The sequence below is a fragment of the Orbicella faveolata genome, unplaced genomic scaffold (genome assembly GCF_042242905.1).
Source record: "Orbicella faveolata isolate gen_17 unplaced genomic scaffold, um_ofav_v1 contig_35, whole genome shotgun sequence".
Classification (NCBI taxonomy): Eukaryota; Metazoa; Cnidaria; class Anthozoa; order Scleractinia; family Merulinidae; genus Orbicella; species Orbicella faveolata.
Window position 1 is genome coordinate 17537193 of NW_028301564.1, and position 14705 is coordinate 17551897.

At 39.6% G+C, this 14705-nt stretch overlaps 1 long non-coding RNA gene across 1 annotated transcript in view; it reads left to right on the forward strand.

The window, feature by feature from the left end:
* LOC149103547 (uncharacterized) overlaps window positions 1-5775 on the forward strand; it is a 58380-nt gene extending 52605 nt beyond the window's left edge. Inside the window, exons 2-3 of the long non-coding RNA XR_016201840.1 lie at window positions 751-942; window positions 5203-5775. This is a non-coding gene — a long non-coding RNA (uncharacterized LOC149103547). The remainder of the gene's footprint in view (window positions 1-750; window positions 943-5202) is intronic.
* Window positions 5776-14705: the final 8930 nt, after the last annotated feature.

A 14705-nucleotide genomic window follows, 5' to 3' on the forward strand; every position in this document is an offset into this window, starting at 1 on the left:
CTGCGTTTACTGTTTTGTAATTTCTCTAAAACACTCTGACACATTTGATTTCTCTTGTTCATCACCTGACCAAATCGTGTGACTTTTGAATTTTCTTGCACGGCTGCACAGCATCACGTTCGTGTGAATTTTGAACTTGGCCATAGGGAGTTCTGCAGTCTTCTGAATCAATTTGTTGGGTACTTTCGCCTCCTTTCTATAGCCCTCATCAGCTTTGGTTCACGGCATTGTTCAGTGTTATTTCACCTCCTTTCTCTAGCCCTTGACTCGCTATAATTCATGGCATCGTTCAGTACTGTTTCGTCTCCTTCCCCAGTGCTGGCCCGCTCAGTCTTTTTCGTGATCTTCTTTGCTACTTCTTTGCTGTTAATTCTTGCTTTCTGTTTTTTGCTTCAGTGCAACCCTGTCTTAAAAACATTAGATCAACCACCGCTATCATTTTTCTTTAAATATCCCGCCAAGAAAAGTGGCATTCTTCCTCTACAAACCAAGGGTGCATGTCTCTGTCAACCTATTAGCTGGAGTATGGCTGCCATCTTGCGCGACTCTGTCGTCGCCGTCGCCGTCATCGCCGTTGTGCGTACGCCATAGGTACTGTCACATTCCTAACAGGTGATCACATGGTGCAAATCGGATTTGGCCAGATCTCGCCTTCGGCTTCGTCCACAAGAGATCTGGGAACGAGATTATGGATTCATCATCTGGAACAAGATTAAACATGATAACATTCTCATCCTCTTCCTCTTGCAGATCATCTGAAATAAGAAGGTTGGCTGTTGCAGTTGATACTGGGATGTCTACAACTTCATGGCTACCAATGCCCTCATCATTCAAGAAACCAGTGGCCTCTTTTTTAACTTTACCATGGTTATCTTCAGTGCAGATGATATGACTAGGAATGCACAACTTCTTCTCAAGGCATTCATTCCAACACGTCCAAAGGTAAGACTCTTCAATTTTGAGATTGCTTGAATGGTAATGATGAAGAATAGGACCCTCTGACCTGTCCTTTAAAGCACACTGAATCAAAGAACTCAATGCGCTCTTCATTCTGACACCACTAAATACCTTTTCCTGGGAGAAGAAAATCAGCTATTCTTTGAAGATGGGCTTGCCTTGACCCGGCATGTTTCTTGATGACTGGTATAGGGATTATAGTGTTAGTGCGAAGACCAAGAGATTTTGCTAGCCTTGATACCTGTGACTCCTGCTTTGCCACTGATGTTCTAGACTTTCCAAGCTGTTCTTCAGCCTGAAGGCAAATGAACAAATTTCTGATGATGTGGTCAGGGTGCCCATTTGAAGTTGATGATGTAATGGATTTGACTGTGTTGAACATGCATTCTTCCTCTTCTGTATTTGGTCTTTTACCACTGACAAGCCTCAGCTGTAGGGGAGCATGAGCTGTCAAGTCATGGAAGTATGTGCCATATAATTTCCTTGTTGTCATCTCATTTAACTTAAACACGAGAACTTTTCAACATAAGATGGCATGATACCACGTGCTGTTGTGTAAGCGGAGAACATTTCTTGGACATCTCTGGTCATCACCTTTATATAGAGCTTCTTGAATGTCAACAAGAGTGTCAACTAAGGCCTGGACTTTGGCATCAACAACTCCTTTGATTCGATTTAAAACGTTTATTATGGCACATTGGTAGTCAAATGCTCGCTTGGTTTCTTTGCCACCAATAGTTAATGCAATTGTTTGTTCAATGAGCTTTTTGTGTTTAGCATTTGCTATGTGACTTGGCAGTTCTTTGAGGACATTCTCGATATACTTTGAAACATCGTGCAATGGCTCACACACAAGAATTTTGTAATCTTCAATGTTTATAGCTTTAAAATCTTTTGTTTGTTATCAAACAGTAAAGCTGGTACACGTTGAACACCTTACAGTTTATTAGTAAGATTATCTTCCAACTCCTTTTTTGTGTCTCCTTGAAAAATTCCTCTTGACCCTAGCTCATGAATCAGATCTTGTTTCTTTAAATTGCTTAATGGCTTTGATTTTTTATTGACAGAGTTCCTCCTGCTGATGAGACCCTTTAATACACGGTCTTGGCGATCCTTCAATGATGCAAACTTGCATTTGAAAGTGTAGTGCAGCTCAAATACATGGCTCGCATAAACACCACATCCAGAGCAATAATAATGACCTCCCTTCTGCCGACCACTTTCAAAGTTCTGGGCTGGCAAGTCACCATGGAAAAATCTCATCTTGTCATTTATTTCTACCGTGCATCCTTCTTTCTCAATTGGGGGGATTTTTTGAAGGTGCTGGAGGCAGCACAACCTGCTCTCTACATAGGCAAGTTGTTCTGTATCACTGCTACGGCATCTCCCAATAATGTAAATTTCTGGTTTCTCTACTTCCGTCTGAACATCAACCTCCTCCCCTGTTTCCAATTTATACTCCAGGTTTGTAAGATGCGCAGCTGGGTCATAAAGGCCGGACACCATGAAAAGGATGTGCCCATGATTAGCTAGTGTTGAATGGTCATGCCATACTTGCAGGTGACGTGTCTGTTCCATTTTGTTCAGTTTTTTCTCATTTTCGTCAGACCATCATTTTCATCATACTCATTCAGCTTCTTTAACCTGGAGACCACTTGCTCTCTGGGCATCTCATCGTACAATTCATCTGGTTTGACTCTCATGAACTTTTCATGGAGTTTTGATGTCTTCTTGCGAATTTCTTCCAATCATTGTTTTCTTCCTTCGACCACAAACTGTTCCTTTTTGATATTGCCATCTTTATCAAGGACCAGTTTTTCATACTGCAAAATATGTGACCCTCCACGGGAAAACAGGGATAAAGGTGATAGCACGCTCACAACATGCTAACACAGCACACTTAGTGTGTCATAAGACACGCTTTGTGCGCATATTTAATTTGTAGCACAATGAAGGACACAACGATTTGTTTCAAAGATGTTAACACGTTAAACCTTTTGTTTTGATTAGCCTGCTAACCGTAACACACTTAGTGTGTGAGTTAGCACGCTAGAACACACCAGAGCATGCTAGAGCTAAAAGGAACGGCAGAAAGTTTGCGATCTCACTCTCCAAAAAGTTGGAATTTTATTATTTTACTCTAAAAGCTTCTAAATTAGTGACAATTAATAAAGAGCGACAAAGAACGGGAGAAAAACTTGGCATCCGTGTTGGACAACGAACAAAAGATAGTATTATTCTGGATAACCTCAAACACAAGTAGAACATTTTTAAACAAACTGATTACCTTCCTTCCTTTGGAAAGAAATACAGACAAAGAAAAAGTTGCTGTCTCAGATTCTCATCGGTGCTGAAGAACAATAAATTATCGCATTACTGTACGCATACGGCATTGGTTACACGTGTTGGGAAGTTAAATGATGCAACTAAAGTTAAGTATTCCAATGTAAAGTGTAAGCCCTAAAAAAACTAAACCCTGTTGTAGTCATATTTGAATAGTTTAGTTTGGTTTGTTCGAGAAGAACAATTTTACTACCGCTAGTGGGAAGATTTGGTCACATGCTAGGCAACGAGTTAGGAACGTCTCAAATTTCATTCACGAACAAAGTAACTTTACAGACACAGATGCCTTTCGCGTTTTGTTTGTTTAAATTATTTTCATCCGTTTTGTAACGTTAACTTTTTTCAGTTAGTTCTGAATTCATAGAAACTGGAGGTTCGCAATCAATTTTCCCTTTTTGGCTTGATGGAAATGAAGCAGACTGCAAAATGGCGTGTATTGACGTCCCGGAGTCCCAAAGTGCGTAAAAGCAAGTTGTTTTGTTTTGGCATCTTGTTTGTCGATTTCTGTGTAGCAAACGTGAAAAAAACAACAAACATCTTGACATCTGCCAAGCAATAACGCCAACAAAGAAAGGGTCTGTGACAAAACTGTGACCTTTGTATGTGGAATTGTTTGTTTTGATCTGAACATTGTGCAAATGTAAAGCGTCACGAAAAGCTGAAAAAATCTGATCGGATTCCCCTTGCGTTTGAATGGCTGAATTTTTGTCGTGAACAGATAGCAGCAACCGTTCGAACAGCATCCTATCTTGAACGGATAACACACGGCAAATGAACGGTTTTTCTCATGAGAGGGCAGATTTACTGTTCAATGTTTATAATTTTCTTTTTAATTGAAGCGGCAGCAAGAACAGTGCTTCACAAGACAGACAAACATGACAACTGAATCTCACCTTCTGTCGAAAGGACAACACAACAACAAATACAAGGACGAGTTACAATCAAATCCGGGAAATTACAGTACTGTTATTTTTTACACATACTTGACCGACACACTTCATTTCAATTGCGATTGCGGTAAGTAATTGTGTTGATCGATGAGCAACCGCAATGTTCATCAGTGTTCTCTTTGCCCAAAACTCTTTCAGCACAGTATTTGAAAGTATCGCCCTTTAAGCATGTTGTGCTATTTCACACACTAAAGCGTGTTCTGGCACGCCATCTTTTGTTTTCGAAGTTTAACACGCTTCTTTGTTTGACTGCATTGTTAGTGTGTGCACGCTTATTGTTCTTAGTGTGTCCAACCAAAGAAAAGAGTTTACTAATGAAGTGTGCTCCTGAACACGCTTTGAGGGTGCTAAAGTCAAATTCTTTTATTTCCAAGTGGAAGTGTGTTGTGAGCGTGCTATCACCTTTATCCCTGTTTTCCTGTGGAGGGTCACATACAGAAAATAATGAACAAGTAATTAGCTAAGCTTATGTTTTTTATTTGAAGGATTTCAGCCTTCTTGCTTCCCAAATAATGGTCAAGTGAGCAGTGAGATTACCTTCCTTGGTACAATAAGCTCTCCCACGGTATATTCACCAGAGGTTATCTTCATTTAGGTTTTCCTTGAGCTCATCATTTGTCTCTGGGACCGAATGCTTATTTCACCACCTTGTCCTCTCTTCTTTTTTCGTCTTGCCCTTAACTTGTTTTGGCAATCCTTGAGGGTTGAAACGGTGAAACATTACTCTCTGATTCACCAGCCATTCTTAGCAATTTCTCCCCTCTTGTTGGTTACATGGTATTGGCGAGCAACCTCTGACCAGTTGATTTCTTGCCATCCTTTTTGCTTTCAACTTCTTTCTTAAGCGTTTCCTTGTCCCATGTCATTCTGTCGAAATTTCCAGAGTGAGTTTTCTTTTGCCTTTTCCCCAATCTTTCTTCCTCAATTTCACAATTCTCTCTTTTTCTTGCAGCCTCCACAGATTCAAAGGATGATGCAAGCCTTTCCTGTTGCCTTGCCGCAAACAACTGTCATTCTCCCAAACATCTGTGCAAATGACAAGAAAATATATTTTTGATGAATTTATAGTAGTATTTATTGAGTACTTTTCGCTGGAGGTTGGGGAGGTTCTCATTGGAATTACATGTACATCAATAGGCTAGGAATGTTCAGCTCAGAGTCCAAATTTAAACCTAATTTCCTTTTCAAACTAGAACAGAGGAAAATATGAATCATATACGGTTTATTGTTATAAATTATGTGCTGTGCACAGTCTGAGACTGCATGCACCTTAATGCATATGCTAATTTCAGAGAACTTCCCCTCACCTCCTACCTTCAATGATGTTTATGTGGGACCCCTTTATAATATAAAATTTGTGTGAAGAGTGTATTAGTTATGAATCTCATTTAGTTTTGTATTGTAGAGTTTCTTGCCTATTTACAAAACAATTGATTTGTGTACAGCCTAGTCAGTAATTTGACACATTTTCTGCAATAAATTTCAGAGCTCTAGGGATATATTCTCAAAAGGGCAAATTGTTTTATTTCCTGTTCGTAAAAGTTCTTGATTTTTTTCCCACAAGATCAATGGAGACTCTGTTTGCTGATTGCCCCTGCTGGGCACTTTTAAACCTTCTCCTTATGTTATTTCCTCCTCCCTCCCCTCCCCTGTACCCTCTCCATGTAACCTCAGAGCTGTTACAGTATTGTGCAAAAGTAATGCAAATGAATTTCAATGAAATTCCTGCTTTTTGGGGCTTTTTGAAGAAATTTCGCTTGAAACGATATTTCCATGAAATTTCCCCACGTTTTCGTGACACCTATTGTTTTGATCCGTGCAATTTTTCGAACGCTAATTCGCGTTGCGTGATGATTCACTGTGAATTTTCGAGCAATAATTCGCTCCTCCCAAAAGGTCGCTGTGATTTTTCAAATGATAATGCGCTCCTCCCGAAAATTTGATCTATTGTTTATCAATAGGCCAAGAGTGTTTTGAAAACACAGTTCGCTAAGTGGAATATACAAATCACCTTTCCAATCATTGTGTACGAAAGAAATCATTAATCTGCTGAAATAGCATCACAGCTCGACGAAATGTTAGCTATGAAACTCACCTGGTTATTTCAGAAGGAATGCTAAATGGTTGACTTGATCCAAAACCCCAAAACACCACAGTTCTGATAAATAAATGCAATTGTACTTAATCACTATGTTATACACTTGCCAACACGCCATTTTCACAGCATGTAGAACCAGGCATGTAGGTAGGCTTGGGCCTTGGGGTAGGAGAGATTACATATTATGTAAACAGATGCTATTTTTAGTCCAAACTTACCTTTCTAGTGAATCTGTTTTCCAAGCATCTTCAATGTTAGATTTTACTTTCCTGTATCTGTCAGGACGAGCCTTGCGCCGTTCTTTGGGGGGTTTCTTCTTGTAAAGCTCAATTTCAGGAACCTTTGTCATGGCTGTAGCAAACAAAACTTCGGAAATCTTTTCAAATGCTGCGTTAACCCAGTCATAAAGATCCTTTGCAATTTTCTTGATGTCGGTCTGTGAGTATGGCTGCCGATGCTTTAGTGGAACTGATGGGATTTTGATGTTGTTGCTTTTGGAAAAGATATTCTCTATATTTGCTTTTCCCTTGAACTGCGTGGATCTCACTGGAAATAAGGCCTGGAACTCTGCATCTCGTTTCTGACATCCCTTACAATCAGGAAGATGATGTTCCTTCTTCCTGTCTGGCGGCAGTTGACTCCAACTTTCAGGTGAAAAATGGTTGACATATTTCTCTTTTTCACCTTCTGCTGTTGGTTCCAGGATTTGAAAAAAATCCCTTAGTTGGGAGAGTTTGTTACAAAATTTTGTGAAGTCGATTTCAAACGCATCTTCTTGATCTTTGAAGAATTCAGTGTATCGTTTGTAGTGCTCTTGAAGTTTACGCACTGAAAATTTTGCCTGACCGTCTTTGTCTTCTTTCGATAGCTCAGCAGAAACTTGTCTTCCTAATACAAGAGCAGCAACTCTGCAAATCCACAAGAACGTGGAAATAGAAAGGTGGCAGCAACCTTTTCACTACAGCTAGCACTTGGCATCTTTGTGTGGTTGGAGTGCCCTTTTTTGAAAATGAGCGTGCTTTTGTAGAAATCTACTACGTTATTCCTTCAATCCTAGTGTCGGATTTCACCATAATTACAAAGGCCCGCCTTTACGATACATCTGCTGGCAGTTAAGAGTAAAGCAAAAGAAGATGCAGTTCTAAAATTCTTGTTTATTGCAGACATGCAGTTGTATAAAGTGACTACTTTCACTTCTTTTTTGTACTTATTCATTGGAAATACCACTTCTTGACTCCTCTGTTTTCTTTTACATTGTTAAAGGTTATTTTTTCCCCTGTTAACGCATTATATTCTTTGGAAAATAGAAAAATAACACTCCAGAGAAATTGCTTACTTTGGCCGCCATTTTGATTTCTCCATTGTTGGCATTGTGTTGTTATGACAACCCTTATAAAGTCGGTCACTGCTGTTCGTAAGTTACACTGTTATAAAAAAAATGGTGCTAAAGATCTTTCCTACGTTTGCACTAAACCACTGGCTTGCAGACCCCGTGAAAGTCACCTTTTTATGTAGTTCATGTATAATGATAAACTTCACAAGTAGCCCCTTGCATTTTAAACTGGAAATCATGGCCTTCTGTCAGTATTATTTCTTTAAAGGGTTCGATAGTTGCATTTCAAGTGTGTTATCGTTTGGTGAAGACCTTGACTCCTGAAGACCCCTTCAAGGACACACTTTCCAGTTTGTTTAATTAATTGCCACTATTGTGCATTTATATGAAAAACCACAACTGCAGAATTTCGCTCATTTAGTAGGGCTGCCAGAGCTTACAATCTAGTCGCTTTGTAAACACCTCGTGTCTGATGATGTCATAAGTTACCATGAGAATGACACCTGTCAAAAGAACCTCTTTTCACGTTCTGTTTAATGATCAGCATGGAATGTTTTTAGCTGGTGGGATTGATTTAATTCATTATTTTTTTGATTTTATTTAATTTTTTGTAAAGAGCCAGTTCTTAATGTACCTGAGTCTAAAATTAGGTAATATTTACCTAAATCACCAGTTGGGACATGTGCAGTACACATGTCGGAGGCTTAATGCTTTAGTCCAATATTCCAAGAAGTGATATAGATAAATATCTTTGAGCATTCAATGTTTTCCGTATTTTTAGTGTATTTTAGAGCGTTTGAAAATTGATTTTTTAAAAATCAGACTTGGGTATCCTGTGGACATGCACAGAATAATAGCATCCCCTTAACTCAAAATCTATACCGCAATTCGACTTTACTAACTACCAGGTATTATTCAGGGCATCAAGTTCTGCCAATATCCGATGTCAAACCGTTTCTAACAACAGCAAGCTTTATCACCAAATAGAAAAAAAGTTAAACTTTACAATATAATTGGAAAATTAAACGAGACTTACCTGTAAGTTGAAGTTTAATATGGATTCTATCCCATCATCACGAAGTGTAAGGGGCTCACATGAGATTGCACCATCCAATCCCAGAATTCAAAATTGAGAGAGTGAACAAATGCGACACATAATTGGTCATAAAGCCCTGGGTGGGTCCAGACAGAAAATATACAGGGTGGGCATGTGATCCCCTTACACTTCATGATGATGGGATAGAATCCATATCAAACTTCAACTTACAGGTAAGTCTCATTTAATTTTCCAATTCTATCCCATCATCCTCAGTGTAGGGATCCCATGAGATGTTGAGAGACAGCATTTGTGAACCCAGATATTCGAACTCAACAAGTTTAATGACAAAGAGAACTATCAAACAGGAAAGACTGTATGGTCATGCATGACATAGAAACTACAGTGTTCACAATGAACTATTTAAAATAGTAGTAGCATAAGTGCCCTGTTGCACCTCTTTCTGATAATACTGCACAAAGGTACATTCACTGGACCAGCCTGCTGTGTGAAGAATGGTTGCCAGGGAAACATTTGCCTGAGATGCAGCAGAGCTAGATGCTGCCCTAATGCTGTGCGGTTTAAAACGAGTCGAGTCAACCCCTGTGAGACCGAAAGTGGTTTTAACCCAACGTGAAATTGTACTTTTACTAACTGACCTATAGGGTCTCACAAAACTGATAAATAGGTTTGTAATGTCACCCCAAAGGGGTTTGTCCGAGTTAAATACTGCTTAACAACTGAAACTGGACAAAGCCGTTGATCGGGAGAATAAGCTGGAAATTCAAGTTCATGAAGATGATAACCTGGTCTGGTTTGTTTCAACTTGTCTCCAATAGAAACTTTAACAATGGAATCAGTAATAGACATATTATGAATATCGAGTAAGTGAACAGTTTATATCCTCTGGGCTGATAAGAGGGTTAACAAAGTCAGTTTTAAAAGTTAACATTTTAAGGTCCAGTTTTCCGTTTGGAGATTGGCTTCTGAGAAAACTGAGCAGCAAAACTGGGTCCCAGGTAACTGTGTATCGTGGAAGAGAGGGCTTCTCTTGAAAAGCCCCTTTCATGAACTGTTTGGTAAGGGGTAGTTCTCCAAAAGGAACTCCAGCTTGAGGAGGTAATACTTGAGATAATGCAGATGTGGCAGTGTTGAGCACATTGTAGCCTGAGTCCTGTTCAAACAATTCAGCTAAGAAATCCAGAGCCTTTACGGAAGAAACTGAGCAGGGATCAAAACCCCTTTTACTGCAAAAACTGTATCACTTTTAAGGTAGACCTGGTATTGTTTTTGAGTGGTTACTCTCCAGGAGTTGAGGGTAACTGGTGAAGCTTTCTCTGAAACTCCTCTTGTTCGCAAAGAATCCCAGACAACCTGCATGCCATTAGTTTTAGCTTGTTGTAGAGTGGGTGTCTCAGATGACGATTTGTTGGAAGTGTCAGTAAATGAGGGGAACATGGTAGAAGAACTGGATGATCTACTAACATCCGCAGCAAACAAGGAAACCAGATCTGAGTGGTCCAAAGTGGGACAATGATTATACCATGTGATTGATCCTGCTCTGCTTTCTGTAGTACCCTGTTGATTACGGCAAAAGGAGGAAATGCATAAAAATTTTACTCCTTCCAGGTAATTGAAAAAGCATCAATTGCAAAGGCTTCTGGGTCTGGTTTCCATGAGACAAAAGGTCTAAACTGAAAATTGAGTCTTGATGCAAAAAGGGCTATTGAGGGTTTACCCCAGAAAGAAGAAATCTTGTTAAAAACAAGTGGGTCAAGTTTCCATTCAATGTCTTGGTAGATTTTCCTTGATTCGCTATCAGCTATGACATTAAGTTTTCCCGGGATGTGGGCTGTGGTAATCCACAAGTTTCTTTCAATACACTACAGCCACAAATTTCTTGTTAGCCGATTGCATGAAATAGTTCTTCCGCCCATGTTATTAATGTAAGAAATTGTGATTGTATTGTTAACCATTGCCTTGATATGACAATTTCTTAGACTAGGACAGAAAGTTTTAAGTGTGAAAAACAAGCCAAAATCTCAAGATAATTAATGTGGTTTGTCTGTTCTTCCTCTGAAAAAAGACCTCCAGTAGACACATCATTCATGACCCCACCCTGCCAGTCAAGGATACATCAGAGTAAATAGTGACACTGGGGCTGCCGTGGGATACCCGATTGAAAGTGGTATGTGTGCGTGTTATCCACCAGTTTAGATCAGACTTTGATGTGTCTGAAAGAGTCATGAGAGCATCAAAATTACCATTGTTGGCTTTTAAGGCCATTGTTTTGTCAAGCTCTAACTGTCTATAAAATAGTGGACCATGCGTGACACCTGGAAAACTGGAGACCATTAAGCCAATCAGTTCAGACACTTCCCTAATTGAGGGTGATTGTTTTCCAAGTATTGTTTTAGCTTTTGTGACTAATTTTGTAGCCTTGCCTGGTGTCAAGGCAACAGTCATGGCAACTGAATTCAAAACAAAACCCAGGAAAGTGATTATCTGTCTTGGTTCAAAAACAGATTTCTCTCGGTTCAAAATGAACCCAAGATCTCCACAAAGGTTGGTTGTGGCAGTAACATTAGTGTCACATTCTGCAAAGGTGCCCCCTTGAAGGTACGAGTCATCAATATAACCCACATTTTCAAATCCTTGGGATCGTAGCGTAGCATAAACAAGTTTAAGTATTTTAGCAAATATCCTAGGTGCACTACTTAAACCATTTGGAAGGCAGGTATATTGGAAAAGTTGGTTTTTCCAAATGAATCTCAGATATTTCCGGTGATTAACATTGACTGGCATGGAATAATAAGCATCTTTTAAGTCAATGGTAGCCATAAACCAATTTGGGGTTATTAGAGTGATAGCATTCTTAAGATTCTCCATTTTGAAATGGTGATATTTTACTGATTGATTCAGTTGTTTGAGATTCAGAATAAGGCGATGAGAGCCATCTTTCTTTGGGTGTATGAAAACATTAGAAATGTACTCTCCAGTTGAGTGTGTGGTCTTCTCAATGATCCACCTTTCAAGAAAACATTCAATTTGTTGATCAATGATCTCTACCTCCAATGGATTGAAATTGTACTGGCTGGGTATAACAAACTGAGTGGGTTGCTCATTAAAGTCAAGTGTGACCCCTCCAATAGCATTGAGGATCCTTTGATCTGAGGTGATGGTTTGCCATTTGGAAAGAAAATTTTTCAATCTACCTGTCCTGCATGGATTGAATGTATAGAGTGGGATGCCCACCTGGCTTCCCAATTGATCAGGAGCTACTTTGTGTGTTCCACACGGGCTCCTTTGTGTGCTTTGAATTTTGAAGGTGGTTTCCTCTGTCGTCCTTGGCCTTGGGCCAAAAATGATTTTGACGATTCAGATATGATCCTTGTCTCTTAAAATTATTGGATCCATGTTTGGAAAATGTGCTATGCTTTGAATAAGATACTTGCTGGCTGACCTTGTTGGTTTTGCTTATTTCCTTGACTGCCTTGGGCAGGTCATCTCCAAATAAAAATTTTGATATTGGAGTTTGAGAACTGCAAAGTTGTTTATAGTGTTCATTAAGATCTGGTCTGATCAGCTCCCGTGTGATAAGGTTGGCTTCATAAACAGAATGTGAAATAAGAGTCAATGAATCCAAAGTAAACTGGAGGAAACATGATACATCTTCCTTGCTGATATTTTGAAGTTTACTTTTCAAAGCCAAGAGTTTGTCTGTCAAACTAATGATCAGATGCATGCTCTTGAGCATGCTAGTTTCGGTCTTTTGCATTTTTAAATCTCTTGATTTTTAGCTGGATCTCATTTTAGCCCAAATTTCAGGGTTGACTCTTGTACCTACTAAGTTTTCACAATTCTGAGGTCTGTTGTATTTCCCCAGCTTTTCTTTAGCATTGTCCTCGGACAACATCGTTTTGACCATTTTGTCAACAAGATTTGCTAACTGTGAACTAACTGGATCTACTCACAGCTCCTTCCGAGTCAGAAATCTTTGACAGTGCAGCAAGAACATCCTCATCTTCTGCTGGTTTTTCTGGCGTCTTGTCCTCACTGACAAGCTTTTTGTACGCCTCGTCCATGTTGACTGACTCAATCTTGTCATCAATCTCGTGCTCATCAGCATCTGGTTCGCTGAGCTCATCTCTTTTCCTCTTCCAGGATGTACTGCTCCCAGAGGAGTGCATAAATTCTTTCACAGTCGATACCATATTGGTAATCGCTGTCCCTAATGAGGCTAGAGATGCTGTTTGTTGTTCTTGGAATGTTTTAAAGCCTTCCATGACGGCCTCATGTTGAGTGTGCGAATGAACACGTGGTTTGCTTGTAGCAGAAACGTTCGGCAATGTGGCCTTTTGTTTGGAACTGCTCCCTTTTGAAACCTGTGGTCTGGGTACAGTTTTTTCCCTCTGCAGCTCACCCAGTGGGTCAAGCAATTCAGCAGAGGTTAAATCCTCCAAATCTTCCGAACGAAAAACATTGTGTTTGTTCTCATCCGCCATTTTGAACCCTCCTCATGGAGCTGTACACAATACTGTGTGTTTGTCTTCGAACGAAGGAAAACAGGAGAAAACCGTGGTTTTCTGTGAACCCTGTGATAGCCGAGGTCAGATTTTGTGCTTTCTAAGTGTCCGTTGAGCAAAATTTCCCAATTTTTGCTAATGTTGTGAAGTGTTAAATTCGTACACATTTTCTCTCTAAGCGGGAAAGGACGTACATTGAATTCTGGGATTGGATGGTGCAATTTCATGGGATCCTACACTGAGGATGATGGGATAGAATATATTAATACAAAAAAGAGGTAATGTTTACTCAGGATAACTATAAAGCTAATCGAGCTGAGTAAAAAATATTTCTAAAACGTGGATTTAATGAAATCCCCTGGGAAATTAGCTGACATGTAGACAAAATGTAGAAACGCAACTTATATTCTGAACGATAAACAGGAAGTTCTGACAATACTTGATAGTTGTGAAACGCATGAAGAAGATCTCGGTTCCCCTCGCTCGATCTTGACTTCATTCCATGTGCTCTGTCATGTGACCTTGTTTGTGTCCCATGAATCCACTACAGTCCACCCCTTCTTAAAGGGAGTAAACTTACGACAAAAGCTTACATGAAAAATTGAAACAAAGCTAACAAGAAAATCTTAACATTCTAAAATCCTCATGAGTCCACTACAGTCCACCCCTTAGAGGGATTTTAATTTTCTGAAACTAAAGTTGCAAACATATCTTTGTCAAGTTTTAACAGATAAGTCCCTCCATGTGAGCCTCCAGACATGGATAGATAAGGGCACTTTGAAATCAGTTCTTTTAGTTTTCCGCAACGTTTCAAAATTTCCTTGGCATCTGGAATCTGCTGGTACACTACTTTGCAGGCCTCTGATGCATATGTCCTTGCACCTGGTAAAGTGTTCAGATATTCTCCAAACGCAAATGCTAATTTTGCCAAGTCAGGATCAATCACTGTACTCTTTTGGGTGGGTAATTCAGAAGTGGTAACAGTCTCTGTGTTAGATGTTTGGTCTCCATAATTTCTGAGATCATAAGCTGCTGCTTCTGAGAGATCATCTGGAACGACAATGATCTTCTCAATGTTTACTGTTTTAAGTTCATCCTGAGTGAATTTATGTCGAAGTTGTAAAAGATCCTAGAGACCATGGACATGTCCTATAACAGTGTGAGGACCATCAAATCGGCGGATGAACCGGGTGGCCGATCCTTTTGGCTGTGAACTTGGAGGTGGTCTTCTAACATAAACTTGCTTTCCTTCAGCTATGTTAAGTTCCCTGGATGATTTGTCATAATATTCTCTCTGAGTTCTCTTCATATCTGCTTTGATGCTGTTAAACTGTTTTTGTACTTCTTGAGAGGCTTTCTACTGGTAAGTCAAGAGTAATGACTTCAGGTGATGGTGCGTTGCATCCAAATACCAAGAAGAATGGACTAATTTGACCTGTACCAGGAATTGGAGATACATTTT